Here is a 23,953-nt window from a genome sequence, read left to right as displayed (position 1 = left end):
AGGTTACTTTCAGCACATAATATTTATTGAACATATTGTTAAGGAGATTTTCCTCCTTTGTAAAACACCCTCTCTCCCCTGCTATGTTTGCTACTTCTTTTTATGATGGAAAATCACACTTCTGTTTTGCAGATGAACCCTTAAGACTTGCTCTATTATCTCTGGACTCTACCTAAATTGCAGTGATATATTTTGATAACCACTCCTTTTTTAAAAAAAGATTTATTTATACATACAAGAATTGGGGTGTAAGCTAGAGGTGGGGGGGGGGGGGGGGGGGGGGAATGGGGTAAGAGGATTCACCAGAGAGAGTGGGGAGCAGAACAGGCAGATTTACTGAAATACACTGCTGAGAGGAGCAAAGGGCAAGACAGGGGAGGTCTGCTGTACCATGTGGGTTAGCTCCCTTGCCGGGCAGGCCAGAGATGATATAATGGCTTGCAGTAGCTTGATAGTTTAAGTTGCAATCTTTAACCCCTGTGCCACCAGCGAGGCCCCAATAACCACTCCTTTTGGGGCAAAGATAGTTCTAGATCAGGTTGTACCTGAACCAACTCTACATTGCTTATACTCAAAAATAGTAGTAGTGTTATAGGACAGGGAGAGGGGCAGCCCAAACCCCGCAAACCTGCCTATTCTAAATGGGTTCTGCCATCCGCCGCATCAACACAAAACATAGGAGACTTTAATGGGAAGGAACTTTAATAAAACTAGGAAACAATACAGGAAAGGCAAAGAATCTAGTTTCTAAATCAAGCACCCAAAGTTACCCATCCCCTCGTGGGTAAAAGTCCATCCATATGGGATCGTCCCAGAGCAAGGCCCCAAAACCTGCCACAAGTCTAAAACATCTTCTAGTGGGGACCCACAGAAAAGGGTCAGAAACAACCAGACAAGCCCGGAAGGAAAAGAGCAAAATCAACATCAAGATAAAAGCTGCCATTGTTACCTCCCCATGGGTCTCACCCACATCTGTGTCACCCAGTCCACAACCCAAAGACAAGCTCAGTTTCTTCACGTGTCTCTAGGCTCCATGCGCCTCCTCCAGGTCTCCTGGCTCCATCCTGCTTCTTCCTTCCTCAGTCTCTTCTGCAGCTTCTCTTCTTCCTGCTCAGCTCCACCCTCCCTTGGGTGGGGCAGGGAACCTCCCCCTTTCCTGGGGACCACCCTGTTACAGTAGTAGTAGTAGTAGTAATAGTTAACTAAAAATTTTTAAATAATTATGCTAAAAACAAATTTCCTAGTAGAATATACTTTAATTTTAATATTAAGTCATTATCACTAGCACAAGAGTAATATATTTTAAATGTTTTCATCTATCATTTTTAAATGAAACTTCCTTTATTTTTAGGTTAATTCTTTGCTTTTTGATCACTTTTCTGACAAATATTATTTCCATTGTAGTAGTCTGTGTTTTGCACTGTCTTATTTTTTTATTTTGACATAATTTTTTTTCATATTTTTAGTGTAGATCAGTTGGAGTTGCCCAATGGTTTGCACAAAATGATCAAGTGTTATTGATAGGAATTGAATTGAACAAGAAAGAAATTAGTACCACTTTATCAGTGATAAATTACATTTAATTTTATATATAGTAGTAAATGCATATTGTATTAAGTTGGTTTTATTTTTCAAAATTCATCTCTGAACTTTGAATAATGAGAGGCACTTTGAAAGACAGACATACTTAATGTTCAATTCTTATTGATCCAAATTCAAATTCTTCTATCCATATTCCACAGATGTCACATGACACTGCAGGTAATTAGATAAGGGGCTGAGAGCATTTGCTTTGGATTTGCAACATTCTAGATTCAAATCTCAATTTAATAATTTGCTCCCTATGAGATGTTCAAGTCACTTAAGTTTCTGAGTACCGCTTTTCTAACTCTAATACTATTTACCTCATAGGTTTGTCATGAGTGGAAGCTAAAAGTAGAAAATTTAGGATGGAGGTCTCACAAGACCAGAAACTGGAGGTGGGGGTAGAAATGATTAACATAGTGGTGAAGTTAGCTATTGAAATGAAAAATCCTTAGCCCCCAACAGCTGGAGGCACAGAATAGAAGTAGGGATATGGAGATTGAGGTCCAAGGTAGAAAATCACTGGTCCTTATAAATCAACCTAGTTACATCCTAGAATTAATTAATTTAACAGTAGATAACAATTCCACAAAGGAATGAACCAATCCCAAACAGAAAACTGTATCAGCACAATTTCTGCACTGGCAAGGTAATAGACAGCTCTCCTGTCCACCTATGTCTATGCAGGCATCTCTTAACAAACTTGTCCCTTTCAGAGGCAGATCTTTCTGCCTGCTTGTGACTGTGCAAGTGTCTTCATCTCCTTTCTTTTTCTTTTTTTTTTTTTTAATATAATAAATCTACCTTTTGGGATATAAGCAAAAGTCTCTGCCTTGTAGGGAAACTCGCCATGTGTCACAGAAAAGGGAGCTTAAGTGAAACTCCTCAGCAGTAACCAAAGGACCCCATGAATCCAACACCTCTCCAGAAAAAAAGACATAATAAATATTATAAAATATAAATGAGTAAATACAGGTCAGGGTGAGGACTACCCCGGGACTTCAAATCTGCCTGTTCTTTATAGGTTCTGTTATCCACTTTATCAAGACAAGACATATTTTAGTGCATAAAACCTTTAATGGAAAGGAACTTTAATACAATTAATGTGCAAGGAAGAGAAGGAAAAGAATAGATAAAATAGTTTTTTACATGAAACAACCAAAGTTTCCCATCCCCTCAAGGGTAAAGGCCCGCCAAACAGGGTTGGCCGAAAGCAGGACCACGGAGGCTTGCCTCAAGTCTAAGGCACCTTCTGGTGGGGACCCATAAGAAAAGGGCAGACAGGGCCAAACAAGTTAAAATCAAGATAAAACCTGCCATTGTCAATCTCCGCATGGGTTTCTCACCCACATCTGTTTCAAGTGGCTCTTTCCATATTCCCAAAATTCCTGGCCCAAGAATGAGAAGCAAGTACAGCTTCTTCACATGTCTCTCTGTTCCATGTGTTTCCTCCAGGTCCTCTTCCTCTCTTTCCTACCTTCTTCCTGTCTTTCACCATCTTTTCCTTTCTGCTTAGCTTCATCCTTTCTTGAGTGGGACAGGGAACCTGGATCCTTCCCTTTCCTGAGTATCAACCTGTTAGAAACATATTTAATTTATGAATTAAGTATACATGGAAAATCTGTAAAACCTGATAACTGTGGCTATTATTCTTTCCATACAATTATCTGATACAGAAATCAAAAGAATATATTTGATAAACTTAAATATTTAAAACAGCAAATTCTCTACTGAAACAGATTTGTAATTTAGCAAAAGGTGTTATTCTAGCGTGAAAATGAGCATCATATTTAGACACTGACTTCTTGATAAATATACTTAAAGGGAAATTTTGTATTCCATGGTTATAATTACAAATGTAATGTCATCATGAAAAGAAAGAGATCTTTCATAATTTCTCAGCTTGAAACATTTAAAACAATATTTTGAAAAGAAGTATTTTCTAGATACTTGGGAATTCATACATATTAACCATTTGAAGAAAAAAAATAAGGGATAATTCCTTCCATAAGGTAATAAAGCTTTGAATTTGAATTATAATTAGATATTTTTCTTCAAGAAATTTCAGGATGAAAAACATAATCTATCTTGAGATTATAAAAAAGGTGAAAAGGAAGTACTGAATAATGTTCTCATAGCTTACGTTTTAATACATTTACTTCATGTAGGTACCTCCCCCACATGTGGGCACATGTAAGCACATATACCTCAGAATCTACCATTCTGCCATTTGATTCCCTATGGGACTCACCAGACAATCTTTCATGGTGCAGCAGCAAAGCCCCATTCTTACAATCAGTAAGTTACTTTATACATTAGGTCAAAATGAAGAAAGAACTACCTTTGGAGACATTCCAAATATGATTATAATACAATTTTCCTCGTAAGATAGCATTTATTTCCCAGAAATGAATTTCCTGGACAGAGTGCTCACACTGAGCCAGTTGGTTCAAACAAGGGTATTTGGTGATTCTAATTGCAACAAAATTAACCAAATGCCAACTAGGCAAGGCAACAGAGACCCCATGATGAGTATAATACAGAGAACTGACATTAATACATCACTGACTCTGGACACAGATACATAACAAATATTTGCAATGTATTGTTATTATAGAGAATGTGTATGGCCCATGGAGACTCAGTGGAGATTTGTATCCCAGTCCATGTGGAAATTCCTGGAGGAGGTGGTAGTCAGTAGGGGCATATGGAACAAAGAAGGGACAAGCCTGATAACTGAAGGATCAAGGTTGCTTCAGTCATGAACTTGAATTTCTGTGAGAAGCAGGAATAAATATCGAAGCCACATTGACTTGAGTATGACAGGCCATTGATATATCTTATTTGGGCTTGGAAAAGAAGGAAGGGAATGTCTTAAGTGGGAACTAGCTTAACTTGTGCTTTCCAGAGAGTACATTTGCTACACTCTACCACTGGTTTAAAAACAGATTTTTGCGCATTGTCTCAGTTTTTTTTATCTCTTGGTTATCCTTCTATTAGAATTAAGTTATTGTGAAAGGTTCATATGTTTCTGCTATTTCTAACTCTTTGCCTCTGCTTAGTGTATGTGAATCATTGCTTCTTTTTACATGTAATAACTGAAATATAATTCTCATTTATGAATAACATTATTCCTGAAAAACTTTGTACGTCTTATTTATGGGGGAGAGATTTAAAGTATATTTTTACCCTCCCAATGAATTATAATGGTAGTAATTTTACTACATGCAGAACTCATTTTATGCTGCCAAATCCTTGCAGTCTCCTCAAATTGTCAACAGGAAGTGGGAGTTCCTTGACCACAAAACCCTTGGAATTGTTAGTATTTTGAAAATACAGTGAATGGGATTTCCTAACGGCTCTTCTCAGAGTTTGGCAACTAGGGTGGTGACCAGAGAATTCTTGATGCTGAGCCCTCAGGTCTGGAACATGTTTCCTGTTCATTATCCTGTTGCCTGATGCTGGTAGTTTTAAAGTTCCAATACAAAGAACATCTGTTAAAGACTTTTTTAGCAGTCACAGGAATTTTCACTCACTATTGGGGTGGGCTTTGTTGATAACATTAATTTTTGTCATTCTTTGCCTCATGTTAATTTGTTCTTATATTTGAATAATATAATGAAAACTACCATAATACTGGAAAAATATTTGAACAGTATCAAATAATAAGTGTTAGGTAGTATGGGAGTTTTATTTAAGGAAAGTAGGTATGGAGTTTTATATAATCTGTGATATTTAGAGTCTTCAGCTGTGTAACCTAGTGACACCATAATGCTTTGAAACAGAGTGAAGAAAAAAATAAGACCCGTGATGCACAATACACAAAGTATATACCAAGACACATTTATTTTTATTTATTTATTTTTTTTTGTGGGACCCTTGCCGGCGGCCAGGGAACGAACTGGCACTGCAGAGGCTACAGGCAGCCTCACAGCCCAGCACTTAACTGCTGTGTCACCAGGGGAGGCCCCCAAGGCAAATTTTAGAAGAAAATTTAGTTGCAGGAGGAGAAAATATTCAATACTATTATTAAAAAGAACAAACCAGTTAAAGACAGGTTGAAATGGTCCTTCTGATTACCAAGGTTATGCTCCAATATTTTAGCATTTATTCCAGGGTACTAGGATTGTATTTCTCCTTGTTTGGTATTTGTATCTGCAAATTTTCTGTAATAAAAATGTATTGTTCTTACAATTCTGAACAACAATATATATATAGCTGTTTAAAGTCTAAGGTGATTGAAAGCAGGCAAATTCGTGCACACACATACATACATACATGCAGAAATGCTGCAATACAACATCAGCAATAAGTCACAGAAGAAATGCTTTTAAAATGCAGCTTCCTTGTAAGTTCTAATTGCATTGTATAGTCAAAACCAAAAGGTTGACATATATCTGTATATTCACTATTATCATGATGAAACTTTTGTCTAAAACTGTTAAGATCCTCAAACTTCCAAACTATGATTCAGAACAAAAATACCCAACTCCACCCAGTTCCAACAAATGGCATTGACTTTCATGTGGAGTTCTGTGGTTTCTTTCATCATTTTCTTAAATGTACATTGCATTTTCTTTGTTTGTGCTTATTTTTGACATGTAATTTGCCGTCTCCAAGATGTACAGAGAAATAATGTTAAAAGTACTAATAAAACAATATACAGGCTATATGATTATAATGGAAAAAAATGACAGAAAACTTTTTAACTGATAGTAGGTAGATGATCACAAATTTATATATGAAATATTATTCAAGAGAAGATATGATTATGAAGGACAAAAAAGGAGCTGAATGTAACTACAAAGAGAGAAGGAAGAGTGAAACAAAAAGTATTTAAGAGTTTAGATAAACAGTCAACATCTCTTTTGGATATTCTGTTTAATATTATGTTAGGAATAATAGGAGTTGATTTAAGTTTATATGAAGGTCAAGCCTAATGAATGTACTTCTGATAACACTTTGGATGCCACTGGAATTTCCAGATGCTTTAAAATCTGAGAATCAAAGTGAGTGACCAGGTGTAGAGTAAGGGACTTATTTGATATTTGTGTCAAGATCATCAGGAAGTGGGAGTCTATGATTCAACAGATTTTCAAAGTAAGTGAAAGTGAATGACTTTGGAAAATGATGCTCAATAGAATTTTTGTCTCCAAAGGAAAAAGTAATACATCTAGTACTAAATGCACCCACAGCCCCTGCTGCCAATCACCACCAATTTAGGAATGAATAGAGTCTAAAGTTCTCTTTATAAGGAACATTATTTCCCCTATGTCTGAACAGTCATAATCTCCTTTGGAGAGTAAAGTAAAAAGAAAAGTAAAGTAAAAGTTCAGAAATGTAATAGTATTTATAAGTTCCATCTGTCTTATCTCATGTTATAAAATGGATCTGTTATTAATGCAAATATATTCCAAGCAGTATATATAACAGTTAGTAAATTGAAATATTTTACATGGATAAACTTCTCAAAGTAAAGAATGAAAGAGCTATTTCCTTAAAGTGGTATAACCTAAACCAAATAGTAAGCTAAAAATATGATTTTTATAAAGATACGAATTTATGAATTTTATGAAAAGTGAAATGTTCTTTATTTCATATAACCTTTCTTTTTTTAAAGATTTATTTATTTATGCATACAAGAGCTGGGGTGTAGGCTAGAGGTGCAAAGGGTGAGAGGATTCACCAGTATAGAGTGGGGAGCAGAACAGGCAGATTGACTGAAATCCACTGCTAAGGGCAGCAGTGGGCGATACAGGAGAGGTCTGCTGCGCCATGTGGGTTAGCTTCCTGGCCGGGAATCAAACTCTTGTTGCAGCGGCTGCAGATAGCTTTATAGTGCTGAGACTTAAACCCTTGTGCTACCAGGGTGGCCCTCATACCACCTTTCTAACTCAAAGTAACTGCTGTCATTATACCTATTTTGAAGCTACGTTAAAGACATGGAAACTATCAGAAGTAGTAAGTACTTCAGTTTGTCCCAGTTGAAATTTTCATTGTGTAGAGTCACAAAATGTTAGATTTGGCATTAGAAAATCTAGAAAATAAGTGTTTCTTCTTAAGGAAACTTTCTACAGTAATTCCTAGGTAATGAACTGGTCAAACCCTTTCAGTATTCTCCGTGCTGCCTGAGATCACTACTCCACCATCCACAGGAGAAAACCTCCTCCTTAGAAGATCATATTGAAGAATTATATCACAATTTTTTTCTCTCCATAATTTATCTCTGATTTTACTAACTTCTCAAACTTTTCTCTTCATTCATTGACTATCTCAACTCTCTATTCTCCATTTGTCTTGATCACAGCTCCTGACATGATCTGGGTAATTTCTGAGTTCATCTGGGCATCACAACCAATACATAAGTTTCCCCTTTTTTGTTAACTTCCTCCAGTTCAGATCTCTTCATCACCCAGCAGTTCAGTCATCTGTTACCACAGCTACACCTTTGACATAATCATCTTCAGAACTGCTGCACTTTTGAAATATCATTTTTTATCTGTCACTTTCTCAGGACAGTCTCTAGGATTAGTAATAAAGAAGGCTTATAGAGAAATCATATTCATATATGTCTTAACAACCTTAAAAGCTATGAGAAAGAATAAATTACTTACAAAGAAATGACAATTAAACTGACAGCATCAATAGACACCAGAAACAAATGGAATAGTGTTTTCAGAGTGCTAGGAGAAAATGATTGTCAAATTAAACTTCTATGTTCAGAATTAATGAGTGAAGTGAAATAATGATACTTTGAGACATATAAAATCAGATTTATTCTGCTCATAGACACTAAAAGAATTACCGTATTACACTGGATTGAAGATGTCATCTGTATGATGCACTGATTAAAAAAAAGCTTTTAATTAAATGATGATACATCTTCAATTGTAAAGGATATACCAAGTACAGAGATTGTACAAACATGAAAAACATGTGTCTGACAATGAGTTAAATAAATATAAGAAATAGTTCATCGAGAAAGAAATGAGGGGCCTCCCCGGTTGCGCAGCAGTTGAGCGCTGGGTTGCGAAGCTGCCCACAGCCTCTGCAGCATTGGTTCGATCCCCGGCCACCAGGTGAGGGTCCCACATGGCGTGCAGACCTCTCATGCCACCCGCTGCTCCCCTCAGCAGTGTACTTCATCATTCTGCCTGCTCTGCTCTCCCCTCTGACTCTGGTGAATTCTCTCACCCTCCCACGCTTCTGACTGTACCCAGTGCTTGTGTAAATAAATAAATAAAATCCTTTAAAAAAAAAAAAAAAGAAAGAAAGAAAGAAAGAAATGAATCCAAAAGGTAGATGTAAGATGTAAGAAATGATATAGAGTGAAGAAATGGGAATGCAAATCTGTAAATACCAGTAAAACCTGACAACAGCTAATAATAATAAGGAATTGTATTTTGTATTTCATGAAAATAAGATTGAGCTAAAATACCAGTCAACAATAATATCAAAGAGAAGGAAAGATTATGTTGTTTTTTTTTTAATATTTTTTTTTTATAGAGGCATGTTTTTTTATTTATTTATTTGTTTGTTTGTTTGTTTTGTTTATACATGCACTGGGTACAGTCAGAAGCGCGGGAGGGTGAGAGAATTCACCAGAGCCAGAGCGGGGAGCAGAGCAGGTAGAAGGACCAAAGGACACTGCTGAGGGGAGCAGCGGGCGGCAGGAGAGGTCTGCGCGCCATGTGGGACCCTCCTCTGGTGGCTGGGGAGCAGCCGGGGATCGAACCGGCGCTGCAGAGGCCGCGGGCAGCTTTGCAACCCAGAGCTCAACCGCTGTGCCACCAGGGAGGCCCGGAAAGATTATGTTAATGATAGTCTGTGGCCCCTATATTATTTGCGGATAATATATGTTAAGCATCTACGTGGTTGCCTACAAATAATAAGAAAAAATGTTTAATGTTCAAACAGGTAAAGTAAGAATATTGAAATCTTATTTCTATAACAGACCATAATAGAGCATTTAGAATGAATGTGTTAGACCTATTTCTATAAGTATACGTAATCCTCAAAAAACTAATAAATAAAAACAGCAAGCTGTTGTATACACAGATAACATAAATCTAAATTTTAGACAAAGGAGTACTATAGGTTGTATATGTGTACCTGTATATGCATATATTAGTGTGAGTGTAACAAATGTAAAAAAAAAATGGAATGGAAATAGACTATCAAATCTATGAGAGTGATAGTTTTTGAAAAGGGAGGGAGAGTGATGGGAACAAAGAGGACTCAGCTTTATCTGAAATGTTCTGTTTCTTTTGTTTTAGAAAAATCTCATAAGAAGTTTATAGAATAGTGGTGTTTCAGTACTGAGACTACAGTGCAGATGTCTGTTATGTTTTTTTTTCTGTATTCTATAGTTTGAATTATTAAGCTTAAATATAACAAATTAAAAAAAAAATATCCTGTCCAAGGGCCTCCCTTGTGGTGCAAGGGGTTAAGCATTAGCACTGTAAAGCAATCTGCAGCTACTGAATCATTAGTTCAATCCCAGGCCAGGGAAGTGACCCACATGGTGTAGCAGACCTCTCCTGTCTCACCTGCTGCTCCCTCAGCAGTGTATTTTAGTCAATCTGCCTGTTCTGTTCCTCACTCTGTCTCTGGTGAATCCTCTTACCCCCGGCACGTCTGGCCTACACCCCAGCTATTGTATGCATAAATAAATCTTAAAAAAAAAAAATCTTGTCCAGATCTGATCATCCTGTGTATTTGCCCAATCAGAAAAATGAATAACCATTCTTTTTCATCCACTTAGTGACCAACCTGTCCAATCCTAACCTGTCCAGACTCTATTGATTTTATTTGACTTGACTGTACTTCCATTCTTGTTCTGTTCACCCACAAGCTATTTCCAAAATTGCAACAACAGTGACCTCTTTAAAGGGACAAACATCTCACATGTCACTTTCCTACCTAAATTTCTTCAATACTTTCCAAACTCCTTAGAAGAATATATAAGTTATTACCTAATTGTCTTGGAATACCTAGTTTGTACCATGCCTCTTCCCTTTGTACTCCAGACTTTGTGCTCCAACCTAGATGGCCACTGGCTCTTAGGAAGGTGTGAATGCTTCATATCTGCCTGGTGTGATCTGTCCAGTCAGTCCTACTCCTGTCCTCACATCATCTGAGCTCCAGGCTGCATATGGCAATACATATTGGAAAGATTGGACTCATTCAGATATCACTTCCCAGAAAAACATCCTTGTTCCCCTCAAGGCATCTTTCTTGCCCTTTTTATGTATTCCCATTTCCTCTTACTAAGGGGTTTAAGCCCACAATAACGGAATTGCATTATTTTCCAATTTTTCCAACTTTGAACTTCTCATTGAGGGAAGGAACTCCATAGTAATGATAACTACCCAAAGAGTTACCATATATTGATTGCTGAATATCAAGCCCTGAGCTAAATGTTTTTACTTAGTGTCTTTATTTAACTTACTCAGCAATTCTGAAAGAAACCCAGTCTCCATGTTAGTATGTACATACTCAGAGGTTAGGTATACAATAATGTCAGTTCACTCTTTTTATGTACTGTAGCATTTTCTGGGCCTCCCTGGTGGTCTAGGGGTCAAATCTCAGTGTTATCACCATGAAGGCTCACCACATGGCCCTGAGTTAGATCCCTGGCCAGGGAGCTAACCCACATAGCAAAGCAGATCCTCTCCTATTTCATCCGCTGCTCCCTTAGCAGTGTGTTTAAGTAGATCTGCCTGTTCTGTTCCCCACTCTGTCTCTGGTGAATCCTCTCACCCCCACTACCACCTCTGGCTTATACCCCAGTTCTTCTATACAAAAATAAATAAAATCTTTAAAAAAGTTCTATAACATTTTCATATAAACACCATCTCTGACCATTAGTTACAGATTCTTATACAACACCACCTCATTCACAGCAGGGGAGAGGGGAATTGAGGGGTGAGAAGAGCTAAGGGAGAGATGGTGGGGGGCAGGGAGGAAGGAAAGGTTCAGTTATAATGCTAATTTAGAATATAGTACAAAACTATCTCTTTTAAAGATTTATTTATTTATGCATACAACAACTGGGGTACAGGCCAGAGGTGAAGAGGGTGAGAGCATTCACCAGAGACAGAGTGCGGAGCAGAACAGGCAGACTAACTGAAATACACTGCTGAGGGGAGCAGCAGGTGAGACAGGAGAGGTTTGCTGTGCCATGTGGGTAACTCCTTGGCCTGCAGGGGATCGAACTAGTATTACAGAGGCTATGGATAACTTCACAGTGCTGTGCTTAACTCCTTGCGCCACCAGGGAGGCCCCAAAACTATCTTTGCAAACATTATTGAAATTTTAAAGACTTGGAAATTTTGATGCATGCTTGCTCCTAATCAAGTAAATGTAACAAAATCATGATAAATAACAGTCACTTTATAAGTATATAAAGAGTTAAGGAATACCACATCCTTGCAGTCTTTGAAAAGATACACTAACGACCAGCTAAGATATTTGCCATCTCTAATCATTTATTTTGATGTATGTAGTTTGTGCAGTTTTATTATGCATAAATTATCTGGATAATGTTCCATAGTTTCACCTGCTGGGAATATTGAGGTTTTCTAAAAGGTTTCAGTTTTATAAAAATGAACAAAGTATATGAGTAACTATGAAATAGAGTGGGTTGGTAACTTATGTTAGAATATGAAGATCCAAATATAAATTTCTAGTCATTTCCCGTTACAGAAACAGTAATTCCATTGAAATATGACTCAGTGAATTTGCCTAGATCATTGTATATACTAACTTATTTGACTGGTATGATTATTTTTATATGTGAGTTTTGACTATTTGCTGAGTCAGGTGAGAAAACAGTTTTTAAAATATTTTTAAGTTAGATAATCAGTGACAAACTCAAAATACACAGTAGTTTTTGTGCTCAGTGGAAAATTTGATATTAGTATTTGACTTTTAAAGAACAATAATATATGGTTCTTTCTTACAGAATAATTTACCAATGGGTTTCCTTGAGAATGAAGATACAAATAGTTCTCCTTCTAACTGTCTCTCCACTTTCAAATCTTTAGTATAGCAAGGATTTTCCTTTCCTTAATCTGGGCTTTTAAATGTAGATGGCATGACACTTGGACAAAAGAGTAAGCAGGGAAATGTGTAAGGATGTAACTAGAAGTACTAATAAATGCTTAGATTTATCTTGTGGGAATCACAACATTTCTGAGTGATGATAAAAGTTCTAATTAGAATGTTTTCCATTCATATACCACATATCATTTATAAACTTTCTTGGGAGAGGATGAGTTGATAAATGGAATATACACACATACACATGCCCACAGACACACACAAACACACACACAGATACAGACAGTAACTGCAAATCCCAACATGCAAGCAAATATCCATATTTACTCCATGTAATTATTTGAAAAATAATTAAATTAATTATTTTCATATACAAAATGATGTACATTTCAAGTTAGAATTCTGCTTCATAAGGGAAGCACTTAAATTGTAATTATTTTATATATCAGTAAATGAAACAATATATATCTTATTTGGGGTTGATAAGGGAATTTCATACAAACACTTGAATCTTTCCCAGATATGGGTATTTACCATTGGTGATCCAAGGTATGATTTGTAGTGGTACAGGAACATGAAATACAATTTGGACAACATTTTAAAAATTAAATTGTTTTATATTACCTATCAGTAGTTTTTTTTTTTTTTTTTTTTTTTTTGAACACAGAGTGAAGACCTAAGAACCAGAACCTTTGGTGCATAATAATACATTGCTAGATTAAACAATATTATCTTGTTTTGATATTCACTTTTATTTTCCTCCTAGTTATTTCAGTGATTATAAATTTTCATTTAGAATACTTACATAAATTTTCTTACAAACAAATATACTTACGTCAATTTACACAAAAGTATTGGATAATTGTATAAGTTCTTTGATGATGAGACAGAAATAACAAGTTTGTTACTTGTCTGAAACCTGATACAAGTTATGGTGAGTGTTAAGTGGCATAGCATTGATTGTATATTATTAGTAGTAGTATATTATTATTATTTCTGTATATTATTTCTGTATATCAGAAGATGGTTATAATCCTCCAAAGGATCCACTGAGTATCTCAATATTCTATGTTATTTCTAAGGCTGTGAGTGTATAGGTGTTTGTATATGATTGTATATTAGCTTCTAGTACTGAGCAGGTGCCTTACCTTTCCAGTTCTTTTGTTACCTATAGTACTCTCTTACCTGACAGTCATTCAGGAAAAAGTATTGCTATTATGTCTCACTAAGATGAGTGTAACACATTCAAAGAATATATGCAAAACCCATTGTCAGAATCAGAGTGTAAATAAGGTGCATAAAAGGAAACTTTGTGATGGAAGGAGGAATTCCCTTTTTTTCCTATTTGAAAAAGGACTCTGGTACGGAGTTTATGATTTCATTGCTTGCTGGTTCCATTTAAAGGGCCCATATGTTTTTGGAAACTGAAACTCAAAGGAAGGTCAAATGACATATTGTAATTATGGTGCTCATCTTTAGGAATGGAAAAGGATTTGTGTAAGTTTTGAAAAGCAATATGAATGATGATGGAACCACAGCCTGCTAAGTTTGTTGTTACTGTAACCTTTGGACTGAACAATTCATAACAGTCCTAGTTCAGAACCATAGCAAAATTCAGAATTATTCAGGCTTTCTACATAACAGGAACTTAGCTTGCTCCAATGATAAACAGACACATATGCAGGAAAATTCCACTGACCTTCTCTTCACCTCTGCCTCAGAGGCTTAATTGCCTTAAGAAGTAGTGTCAAAACAGAGCACATACCTTCAGTCTCTGCAGTTTGGAAAAACAGGGAGGTGAATATTTTGCTTTTAAGTTAACCAGAATATACTTAAAGTTAAACTATTGCATAATAATGAGCCAAATAATTGTAATGGTTTAAAAAGATGAATTAATATCTTTCTACATGCAAAAAAATAAACATAAGTCTTGGTGAACCAAAAAAAAAAGTGGTTTTCATTTTTAGTGATGAGCAAGAGAATCATATCAATAGTGATAAAATGTGTGTGTGTGCGTGTGTGTGTAAAACTGATATAGTTTTACCTGGTGGGAGTATAGAAAAACAAAATTTTATTTGTTTAGGAAATATAGCAATATTTATCAAACTTTGAATTGCAGATACCTTCTAATTCAGTTATCTCACTTGTAGTAATTTACTTTTGTTGACCTACATACCATGGTTAGGTCAATGTGGTCAGTCCTGACTGGAGTATTACAGGCAAAAGTTTATGGTTTTGGGTAGCAGGGAATAATACAGATTCTAGATTCATTGGAGCTGCAAGACCACGGAACTTGAACTCTAACAGAGCATGATTATATAAGCAAAGGCGGCAGGGCTAGGGCTGCGTTTTGCAAATAAAGTTTCAGCCAGTGTTACTCTTATTGGTTGAATTTCAATTTGGAGTTTACTTGTGAGTGTACTTATTTTAACTTTGTGTGCGCAGGTCTAACAGATTCCCCCAAATGCCAGGGTGCCTGGTGGTGCCTAAGACCTGGCCATCAACAGTCTCCTGGCCCTGTTTTTGATTTTGCCAATGCTCAGAATGGTTCCTTGTTCATTCTTATTTATTTTATTTACCATTTTATTTGTAGCAAATCAAATATAAAACAACAGAAGCACAAAGATGTTCATCAGAACGTTGTTTGTAATAATAACAACAAAAATATCTGGGGAATTATAGATATCCATCAATATCAGAAGAGAAAAATAAGCTATGGTATAGGTATGTTCTTGAATTCTATATAACTGTTAAAGCTAATAAAAGAAAAACAGTAAGGTAAATATATAAGCATATAGAAAAATTTCATGGTATACTGTATCTCAATAAACAAGGTTCAAATGTGTTTTAAAATAAACAAGCAAACAAAATATATGTGTAGAAACATATTTTCTGCATTTCTATGTACTACATGTATTTTATAAATATTAGATCATCTGGAATGTTATTTGTAAATTAAAATCAGTGAGAGACTATCATGACTTCATAAAAATACAATATATGGGAGAGTGAGAGCAAAGTAGAAGAATATGACAAAATAGTTGTAACACTTGGAAGATATTTGTGTAAATTCCTGGACATAATTGGATAAGACCTAGATAGAGATTAGAAATCCTGTGTCAGCAAAGGAGGGGCTTGAGGACAGATGCCCAAGATTTGGGAGTAGCTTAATGTGTGACAGCACACATTGTATAGATTCTAGGAAATGAGAATTACGATAATTTTTCATTTAGTTCTTTGAAATCAAATAACAGATTAAAGAATAACAGTACAGGAGTGAAGTTTGAGGAGGTATATTCAACCACAGGCCCCTCAAATGTTAAGGGCACTCAAATGTTAAAACTTATACTAATAGTAGGCAATTGTATAGAGGTTTTAGTGTTTCATATATATTTGCTCACAAGACTATGTTCTGTTCATAGTCTTGAAATTAAATAATGTATCTACTTCATATGTGGTCACTATGTTAGAAAATTTCAATTATGAATGGAAAATATATGGAAAGGAAAGGAGAAATAGAGATTTAATAGTTTTGACTTTGTAATATTCAACTAGTTAACCAAAATACTGCATTATAGAAGAAGTGCTTTAGTCTTACAATAAGAAGTGCTTTAGTCTTACAATAAGATTTAAAATAGAGGGCCTCCCTGGTGGCGCAAGGGGTTAAGCTCAGCACTATGAAGCTGTCAGCAGCTGTGCAGCACAAGTTCCATCCCTGGCCTGCATGGGAGCTACCCACATGGAGCAGGGACCTCTCTTGTCTCGCCCGCTGCTCCCCTCAGCAGTGTATTTCAGTCAGTCTGCCTGTTCTCCCCACTCTGTCTCTGGTGAATCCTCTCAACCCCTGCACCTCTGGCCAGTACCCCAGTTCTTGTATGCTTAAATAAATAAATCTTAAAAAGGAAAAGATTTAAAATAGAATATATAAATGAAAGAATGTAAGTCTCTTACACAAAAGTGATCCTGAAAAGTACAAAATATGGTGACACAAAAGTCCTCTGATGAAAATTACAACTTACCTTTTTTTCTTTCAAATATCCTAACTCCAAATCTTTACGCTTTTTCAGGATAAAAGCAAGTGTCATTCCGAATGTGAGTGAATATTTTTCTGGATTATTGGTTTTAATTCTACTTTATAGAGAGTGGCCTTTATTTTGAGAAAATAGTAAATGAAGACCAAGTGAAGTGTTTGAGTTAATTTTCATGTTTGAAAACAGAAGACCTAATAAAGGAGGAAGTGGAAGGAAAGAGGAAGAGGAAAATATGTGGGAGGTTGTTTTCAAGTATATCAAAGAACATTTCAATATCTATTGTAAATGTTTATTTCAGATTGAAAGTGATATAGAGAGGAAGTTTATAAAAATTCAAGGGAAAAAACTGATTCAACCCATGAGCTTCCTTAATCTACCAAATAGACTTTTTCTTTTTGTTTTTTCTTTATTTTTGCATACAATGTTATTTTAGGAATTCTATTTCCTTTGTAAGAAAACAGGAATTAAAAGCAATACAATTTAGAAACTACTGATTTCTTAAGTTTCTTCTAGTCCTTGGAAATTCTGTTTGGAGGAGAGGATTCTTTATAATGAGTATTCATTCAATATTTGTTTCGTAAGGAAAAGAGCAGTAATAACAACAAAAGTAAAAGTGATTGTCAATTTTAGTAGAGTGCTTCCAGCAAAATGAGCTTTGTCCCCATCGAGGTAACATCAAAACAACTGACAATTTAAGTAAATTCTAGTAACAAAATGAAGTACTTGTTCCACCAAATAACCAGAATTGAAGTGAGAAAATAATTGCATTGGTAGAAATTTCACTCAAAATAATTGATCCAATAGCTTTATTTAGGTGACCTGGTAATCTTAGTTCACCCTATTAAGAAAGCATTTTACGATAGGCAGCATTAGAAAATGAAAGGTTAAAAAAAGATTTCCTAGGGGCCTCCCTGGTGGCACAAGGGGTTAAGAGGCAGCACTATGAAGCTATCTGCAGCCACTGCAGCAGGAGTTCTATCCCTGGCCAGGGAGGTGACCTGGCACAGCAGAACTCTCCTGTCTTGCCTATTCTGCTTCCCATTCAATCTCTGGTGAATCCTCTGGCCCTCCCCATCTCTAGCCTGCACCCCAGCTCTTATATACATAAATAAATAAATCTTAAAAAAATTTCCTGGAGGCAAGCAGTTTAAACTTAAATATTATAGTAAACTTCTGGGGGGTGTATAAATTATATTGTAGAGCAGTATTGAAAAAATATATTAAATATTATTCCAGGCCCTCAGTGATCGAAAATAGTTTTTCTATATAGAATATATGTAATAATTTCCTCATTAAAGAACTTTCATCAAAATCTAACTTTTATGATTCCATAAGATGTTGCTAATGAAGCTTTTTTCCCAGATAAGAATAGGGAGACTGAGGGAAGCCCTTGCAGTCACATGCATAGATATTTAATTGATTCACTGACAACTTGTTACATGATCAGAAATTCAGTTACCTTGCCTTCTAGGAATTTGTACCAAGGGAATCATTTTTGTTTCAATCTCATTCAACATTTCAATGTCTTTCATTTAAATACAGAGTAATAATAAAATCTTTTTTCCTGTCCTTTCCTTGGTTTCACATAAAATAAGGATATTTTTAAATAGGCAAATACACTGACTGATTTGCACAGTAAATATACAAAGCAGCCTATCTGGGGTTCCTGGGACTTGAAACACTCTAGTATTTCTCTTTGATACCACTCAGTGTGAGAAGCAAACTCTGTGTTTTGAATGACATTCTAAATGAACTTCACCCCCAGATGTTTTTTATACACTTCACACCCACCCCATTGCTGAAGAGATCTCAGACAGGAAGGATTACTACTCCTGGCATGCCAGGAATCTGACCACCTGAATGGGGGGATGGGGTTTTTGGGAACTAGGGATGGAGTTAAGCATCCTTGAGTATGGGCAGCTCTCTCTCTCTCATTATAGTAGAGGTTGCTAAAATTGTTAGGGGGAAAAGGATGTCCTAAAGCTAATTCCAGACAGGCTTTGTGGACTCCACCCCCACCCCAGGCCAAAGCCAAAGACACTGGGAACTCCAAATCCCATCACCACCAAAGGGAAGGTGACTGGGACCTGAGGGTGGGGTTAAGCAGCCAAGTTGGTATAAAGCCAGACACATGGGCTTTGGAGGGGTCCCCCATTTTGACTCTCCGCCAGCTCGCAGCGTCCGGCCAGCTCGGAGAGTGCCTTTTGGGCTTCCAGGTCGGCAGATCAGGTAGGACGCATTAAAGACTTTATTTCCCTATTTTCTCCCTGAGTTGTACATTTTCCTTATTTCCTTTTCCCTTGTAAATAAACCTTTTATTAACCTTTTGTGTGTGCCTGTAGTGGAGTATTCATAAGTCCCTTTTAAGCGCGCGGGTGAGGACCCACAGCCAGGAACCCGTTCAATATCGGGGCTGTCCTATAACAAAATGGAGATAAAAGATATGGTCTGTGTTCTCAAGGGACACACAGTCTAGGAGACACTGATATGTAGCATGCCATATAATATGTAATTGTGTAATACAATGAAGTTTAATGGCGATATGACAGAGATATGAATAGGATATAATCTGTACCCAAAGCAGAAACCCTTAATCCTGGTGTGAGAAGTGAAAAATTATACAGTGAAAGGTTTTTTTAAAAAATAATATCTGAAATAAATCTTTAAGATGAAGTTGAGGAAAATCAAATGGACCAGGTAGAAAAGATGTTATTCATGATCTAGAGGTGTAAAACTATAGAACACACCCAGAAAATAACAAATCATTTCATGTTGTTGAAGAGTCCATACTTAGAAGCTACAGCAAGAAAGGCTAAATAGATAACAAAAGCCTTATTATAAGGATTTTTCTCTGTGGAGCTAAGGAAATCTTATTTTATCCTGAAAATTATAGATAAAGAAACTTCAAAGGGCATTAGGGGATAACATGAACAGATTTGCCTTTAAGGACACACATTCAGTACATTTTAGCCGCCTATCTCTGATATACTTGCTTAATTCTGACTATTTGATCCATCTTAGTTCTCTTAGTTTTTTAAAACTGTGTGTCAATGAAAATTATTTTGCCTGGTACATATATAAAGGGACAATATTTTTTTCCATAGAATATAATTTTTTATTAATTTTTTGCCAAAATTGTCTTATACTTTATTATGCTATTTAGTATATGAAGGGGTCAGTGCAGTAAAGAGAAGGAGAGCCAGGCCAAGTTTCTCATAGGCAGGAAATTTTATTGCACCCCTGGGTGAGGTTCACGGACCCAAGGCGGGGGTCGGTGAAGTCGTGCATGTGGTGGGAGAGAGATGTCCTTTTATAGGGTGAGGAGAGGTCAGGTGGGAAACTGGGTTTACAGGGCGGGAAAAGGTTTGCAGGGAGGGGAAGGGTTTACAGGGCAGGAAAAGGATTATTGTCTAATTTTTTCTATGTGGGCTTCCTCATTCCTGCCCCCTGCATTGAACTTTCAGTATTTATTACCATATGTATGTTTATATATCTATATACATATATATATATAGAATTATCGCCTTAGCTCAAGTTGGTTAGGATATATAGTTTTATTATAGTAGAGGTTGCTAAAATCTCACAGTATCCATTCTATTCTTCTTTTCTTTCCTAATGGACGCTCCCTGTATTGTTACTCATATATTTTCTCCATTATCTAGCAATCCTTCCAGAACCTTGCATCTTATAATTGACTTGTTTCCAATGTTATATGAGTAGACATACGTACAACTTTCAGGTCTTATCCTTAAAAATATTTTGGCTTGGATACTTTTTCTTCTCCATTAGTGGCAAAAGTCAAGCACAATAATCTTTCTTGGATTTAGAAACTGAAATCACATGAGAAATAAAGCAATGACAGTCCACCAGCAGTTAGATCTGGGATCACCATGAAGAATTTCCACACTTACAATTTTCTCCTTCAGTGTTATATGAGAGAGAGACATCTGCCTTAATTAAGGAACTCTATTTTTTGGTTTCTCTGTTATAGTTTATTCTATATCCAGACTATAAACTATTATAGTATCAACAAGTTCTTTAATTTCAGTTTAAATCAGACAGTGATCTTCATTGAAGAGCACCTGTCTCAAATACATGTCATAAAAGTACAAGTTTTGCGGGCCTCCCCGGTGGCGCAGCGGTTGAGCGCTGGGTTGCGAAGCTGCCCGCGGCCTCTGTGGCGCTGGTTCGATCCCCGGCTGCTCCCCGGCCACCGGAGGAGGGTCCCACATGGCTCGCAGACCTCTCCTGCCGCCCGCTGCTCCCCTCAGCAGTGTACTTCGGTCCTTCTGCCTGCTCTGCTCCCCGCTCTGGCTCTGGTGAATTCTCTCACCCTCCCGCGCTTCTGACTGTACCCAGTGCATGTATAAACAAAAACAAACAAACAAATAAATAATAAATAAATAAAAACATGCCTCTATAAAAAAAATTAAAAAAAAAAGTTTAAAAAAAAATAAAAAAAAAAGTACAAGTTTTGCAAAGGAATTGTGCGAGGTTGGGGACAGAGGGATGGGGAAGGTAAAGACAAATCATAGCATGAAGATTACTAGAACTTGAACAACAATAATGAAATACATGAATTGTTCTTGTTCCCTTCATTTCCCTACCAGCATTCCCAAACTTTCATGAATTCCAAGCCCAGCATTTAGGAATTGAGTCTGTGGAAAATGCATCATCAAAACAGTATCCTAACTAGAATCTGAGACTGATTCAGGACTCAGTTACACTGGTAGTGACCCATAAGGTAGCCACTCTCTGATAAACCATGAAGTGTGTATATCCAAAATTACACCGAATTGACATACCTTTCTTGTACTATGAGTCAAACCTACAAATGAGAATACAGCTCATTTTCAGTTTGCCTCCTACAAACTGCATTTGGATTTTACACCTTAGATTTGACATCTTATTTCTTAAAACTAAAATATAAAGGTTTGGGTGGTATTATTCATCAGTTCATTTAAAAATTCATTTGAATTTGTATTTATAGCATCATGCAAATATAAATATCATGAGGCAAGAATAAACACTGTGCCTTACAGTGTTTCATTCCAAGAGTCTGTGGAAACCTTTCGAAGTAGGAGTGGGCAGGCCACAAAATGTGTGCATTTCTTTAGAATTCAGTTTCAACTGGGAAGAGGACAAGGTGTGAAACTGAGAGTAAAGCCTCAAAGTAATGTGGTTGACAGTGGAATGTGAATTAGTGTAATTTAGATTATTTTTTCCTTAGTTCAGAGAGTCTTCAGAGCTACCAAAAAACTAATAAGAGTACCCTCCAAAAATAAAGGAGATATTCACTTCCTGACATTTCAGAGTTGATTATCTTTATTCATTATTCAGAGATGGTAAATGGGTTGTAAATGCCTACATTAGCCTTTCAATAGCAAACCGTGCAGGTTAACCCAGTAGAAGTTGAATGAGATTCTAAGAATTTAGACTCTGCTGTGTCCAGCATTTCAGGAAAACTTAATGGAAGTGTGCTTTGAGAAGTTAATGTTGACTTTAGCAAAGAATGTGCAGTTGAATATAATTGAGAGAAGGACACAAAGTAAATTATACTGCTTAAAAGACAGAATGAATCAACACATCTGGGTAATTTATCACTGGTTTTACTAAGACTAAAAATAATAAGTCTGAGGAAAAGTATGAGTACTTCAAGTTGGTAACTCTTTAAAGAGTCTGTTAGAAACTTATCTATCCCCCTATTTAATAGTAGCAGTTCTCAAGCTTGGCTGAACAGAAAAGTCACTTCCTTTGTTATAATTTTCCATTTCCTTCTGCCAAACAGTCTTCATTCTTCCATATTCTCTTCCTTGCCCCTGGAAAGGCACTGTCTGTGCTCTCTTGCACGTTGGCTTGTAGGATTCAACCAATGAGAAGCATTGACAGAAGACAGGTGGAAAAGATGAGAGAGGTCAGAGTATTGTTTTCCTTAGTCTGTTTGAGAATCACATCTTTAATAGTAATTTGTCCCTCCCGCCAGGAAGTCAAGTGGACCAGATATTAATAATTTCTGATTACCTTAATACTAGGTTTATTGCATTAAGTTTGCTCACACCTTTGCAAGTTGTCCTGAATTAAAATCTCTTCATCAGAATCTTTTTTTTTTTTTCTCGAGGAGGGGGAATCCTGATCAATATATGTGAAAAGATTTTTTAAAAAATACCTGTTAAGGGCCTCCCCTGGTGGCGCAGCGGTTTAGCACTGGACTGTGAGGCTGCCCACAGCCTCTGCAGCGCCGGTTTGATCCCCAGCCACCGGCGAGGGTCCCACGTGGTGCGCAGATCTCTCCTGCTGTGCCCGCTGCTCCCCTTAGCAGTGTATTTCGTCAGTCTGCCTGTTCTGTTCCCCACTCTGGCTCTGGTGAGTTCTCTCACCCTCCCACACTTTTGACTGTACCCAGTGCTTGTATGAATAAATAAATAAATCTTAAAAAAAAAAAAGAAATTACTAGGAAATGTACTAAACATTAAAAAAAAATACCTGTTTAAAAAAAAAAATTCTATGCTCCGATCTCACTCCAGATCAATAGACTCAGAAACCACAGGTGGGGGGATCCAGGGAGAAGTACTTTATAAAAGCTCCTCTGTAGATTTTCTATACAATGCAAGCATTTTATATTCTCATGCAAAGCTATGAGTTATCTGATATCAACTAATCTCTCCACCCAAGCAAATATTGCAGTAAAAACTCTCACAACAGGGCCTCCCTGATGGCACAAGGAGTTAAGTCTCAGCACTATGAAGCAATCTGCAGCCCTGCAGCAAGAGTTTCATCCCCAGCCAGGAAACTGACCCACGTGGCACAGCAGACCTCTGCTGCTCCCCTCAGCAGTGTATTTCAGTGGATCTACCTGTTTTGCTCCCCACTCTGTCTGGTGACTCCTTTCACCCTCCTGTACTTCTGGCCTACACCCCAGCTCTTGTATGCATAAATAAATAAATCTTAAAAAAAAACCTCTCACAATAAAATTTGACTATTTAATAAATTTTCCAATAGGTTAATTTAAAGAAAGAAGGAAAAGAAATATAAATAAATACAAGTAAATACAAAACAAATGTGAGCCCCTGCCCACCTGCTTAAAAGAAATGCTTCACAAATGGAGCAGTAACCAGAGTCAGTAGGAATTATGGAGATGAAAACTTTTAGAAAGAGGTAATTTTAGAATTTAAGTAATATGTTAGAAAAGGAGGATTTTCAAGATATCATTTGCCTCTTTGGTGTCTCTCATACCCTTCAAATGCAGTCTCAAAACATCATTTACACAAATTTCT

Source organism: Talpa occidentalis, unplaced genomic scaffold (assembly GCF_014898055.3).
Source record: "Talpa occidentalis isolate TD23 unplaced genomic scaffold, MPIMG_talOcc4v2.1 talOcc4.6, whole genome shotgun sequence".
Taxonomy (NCBI): Eukaryota; Metazoa; Chordata; class Mammalia; order Eulipotyphla; family Talpidae; genus Talpa; species Talpa occidentalis.
Note: the sequence above shows the minus strand (reverse complement) of the source record.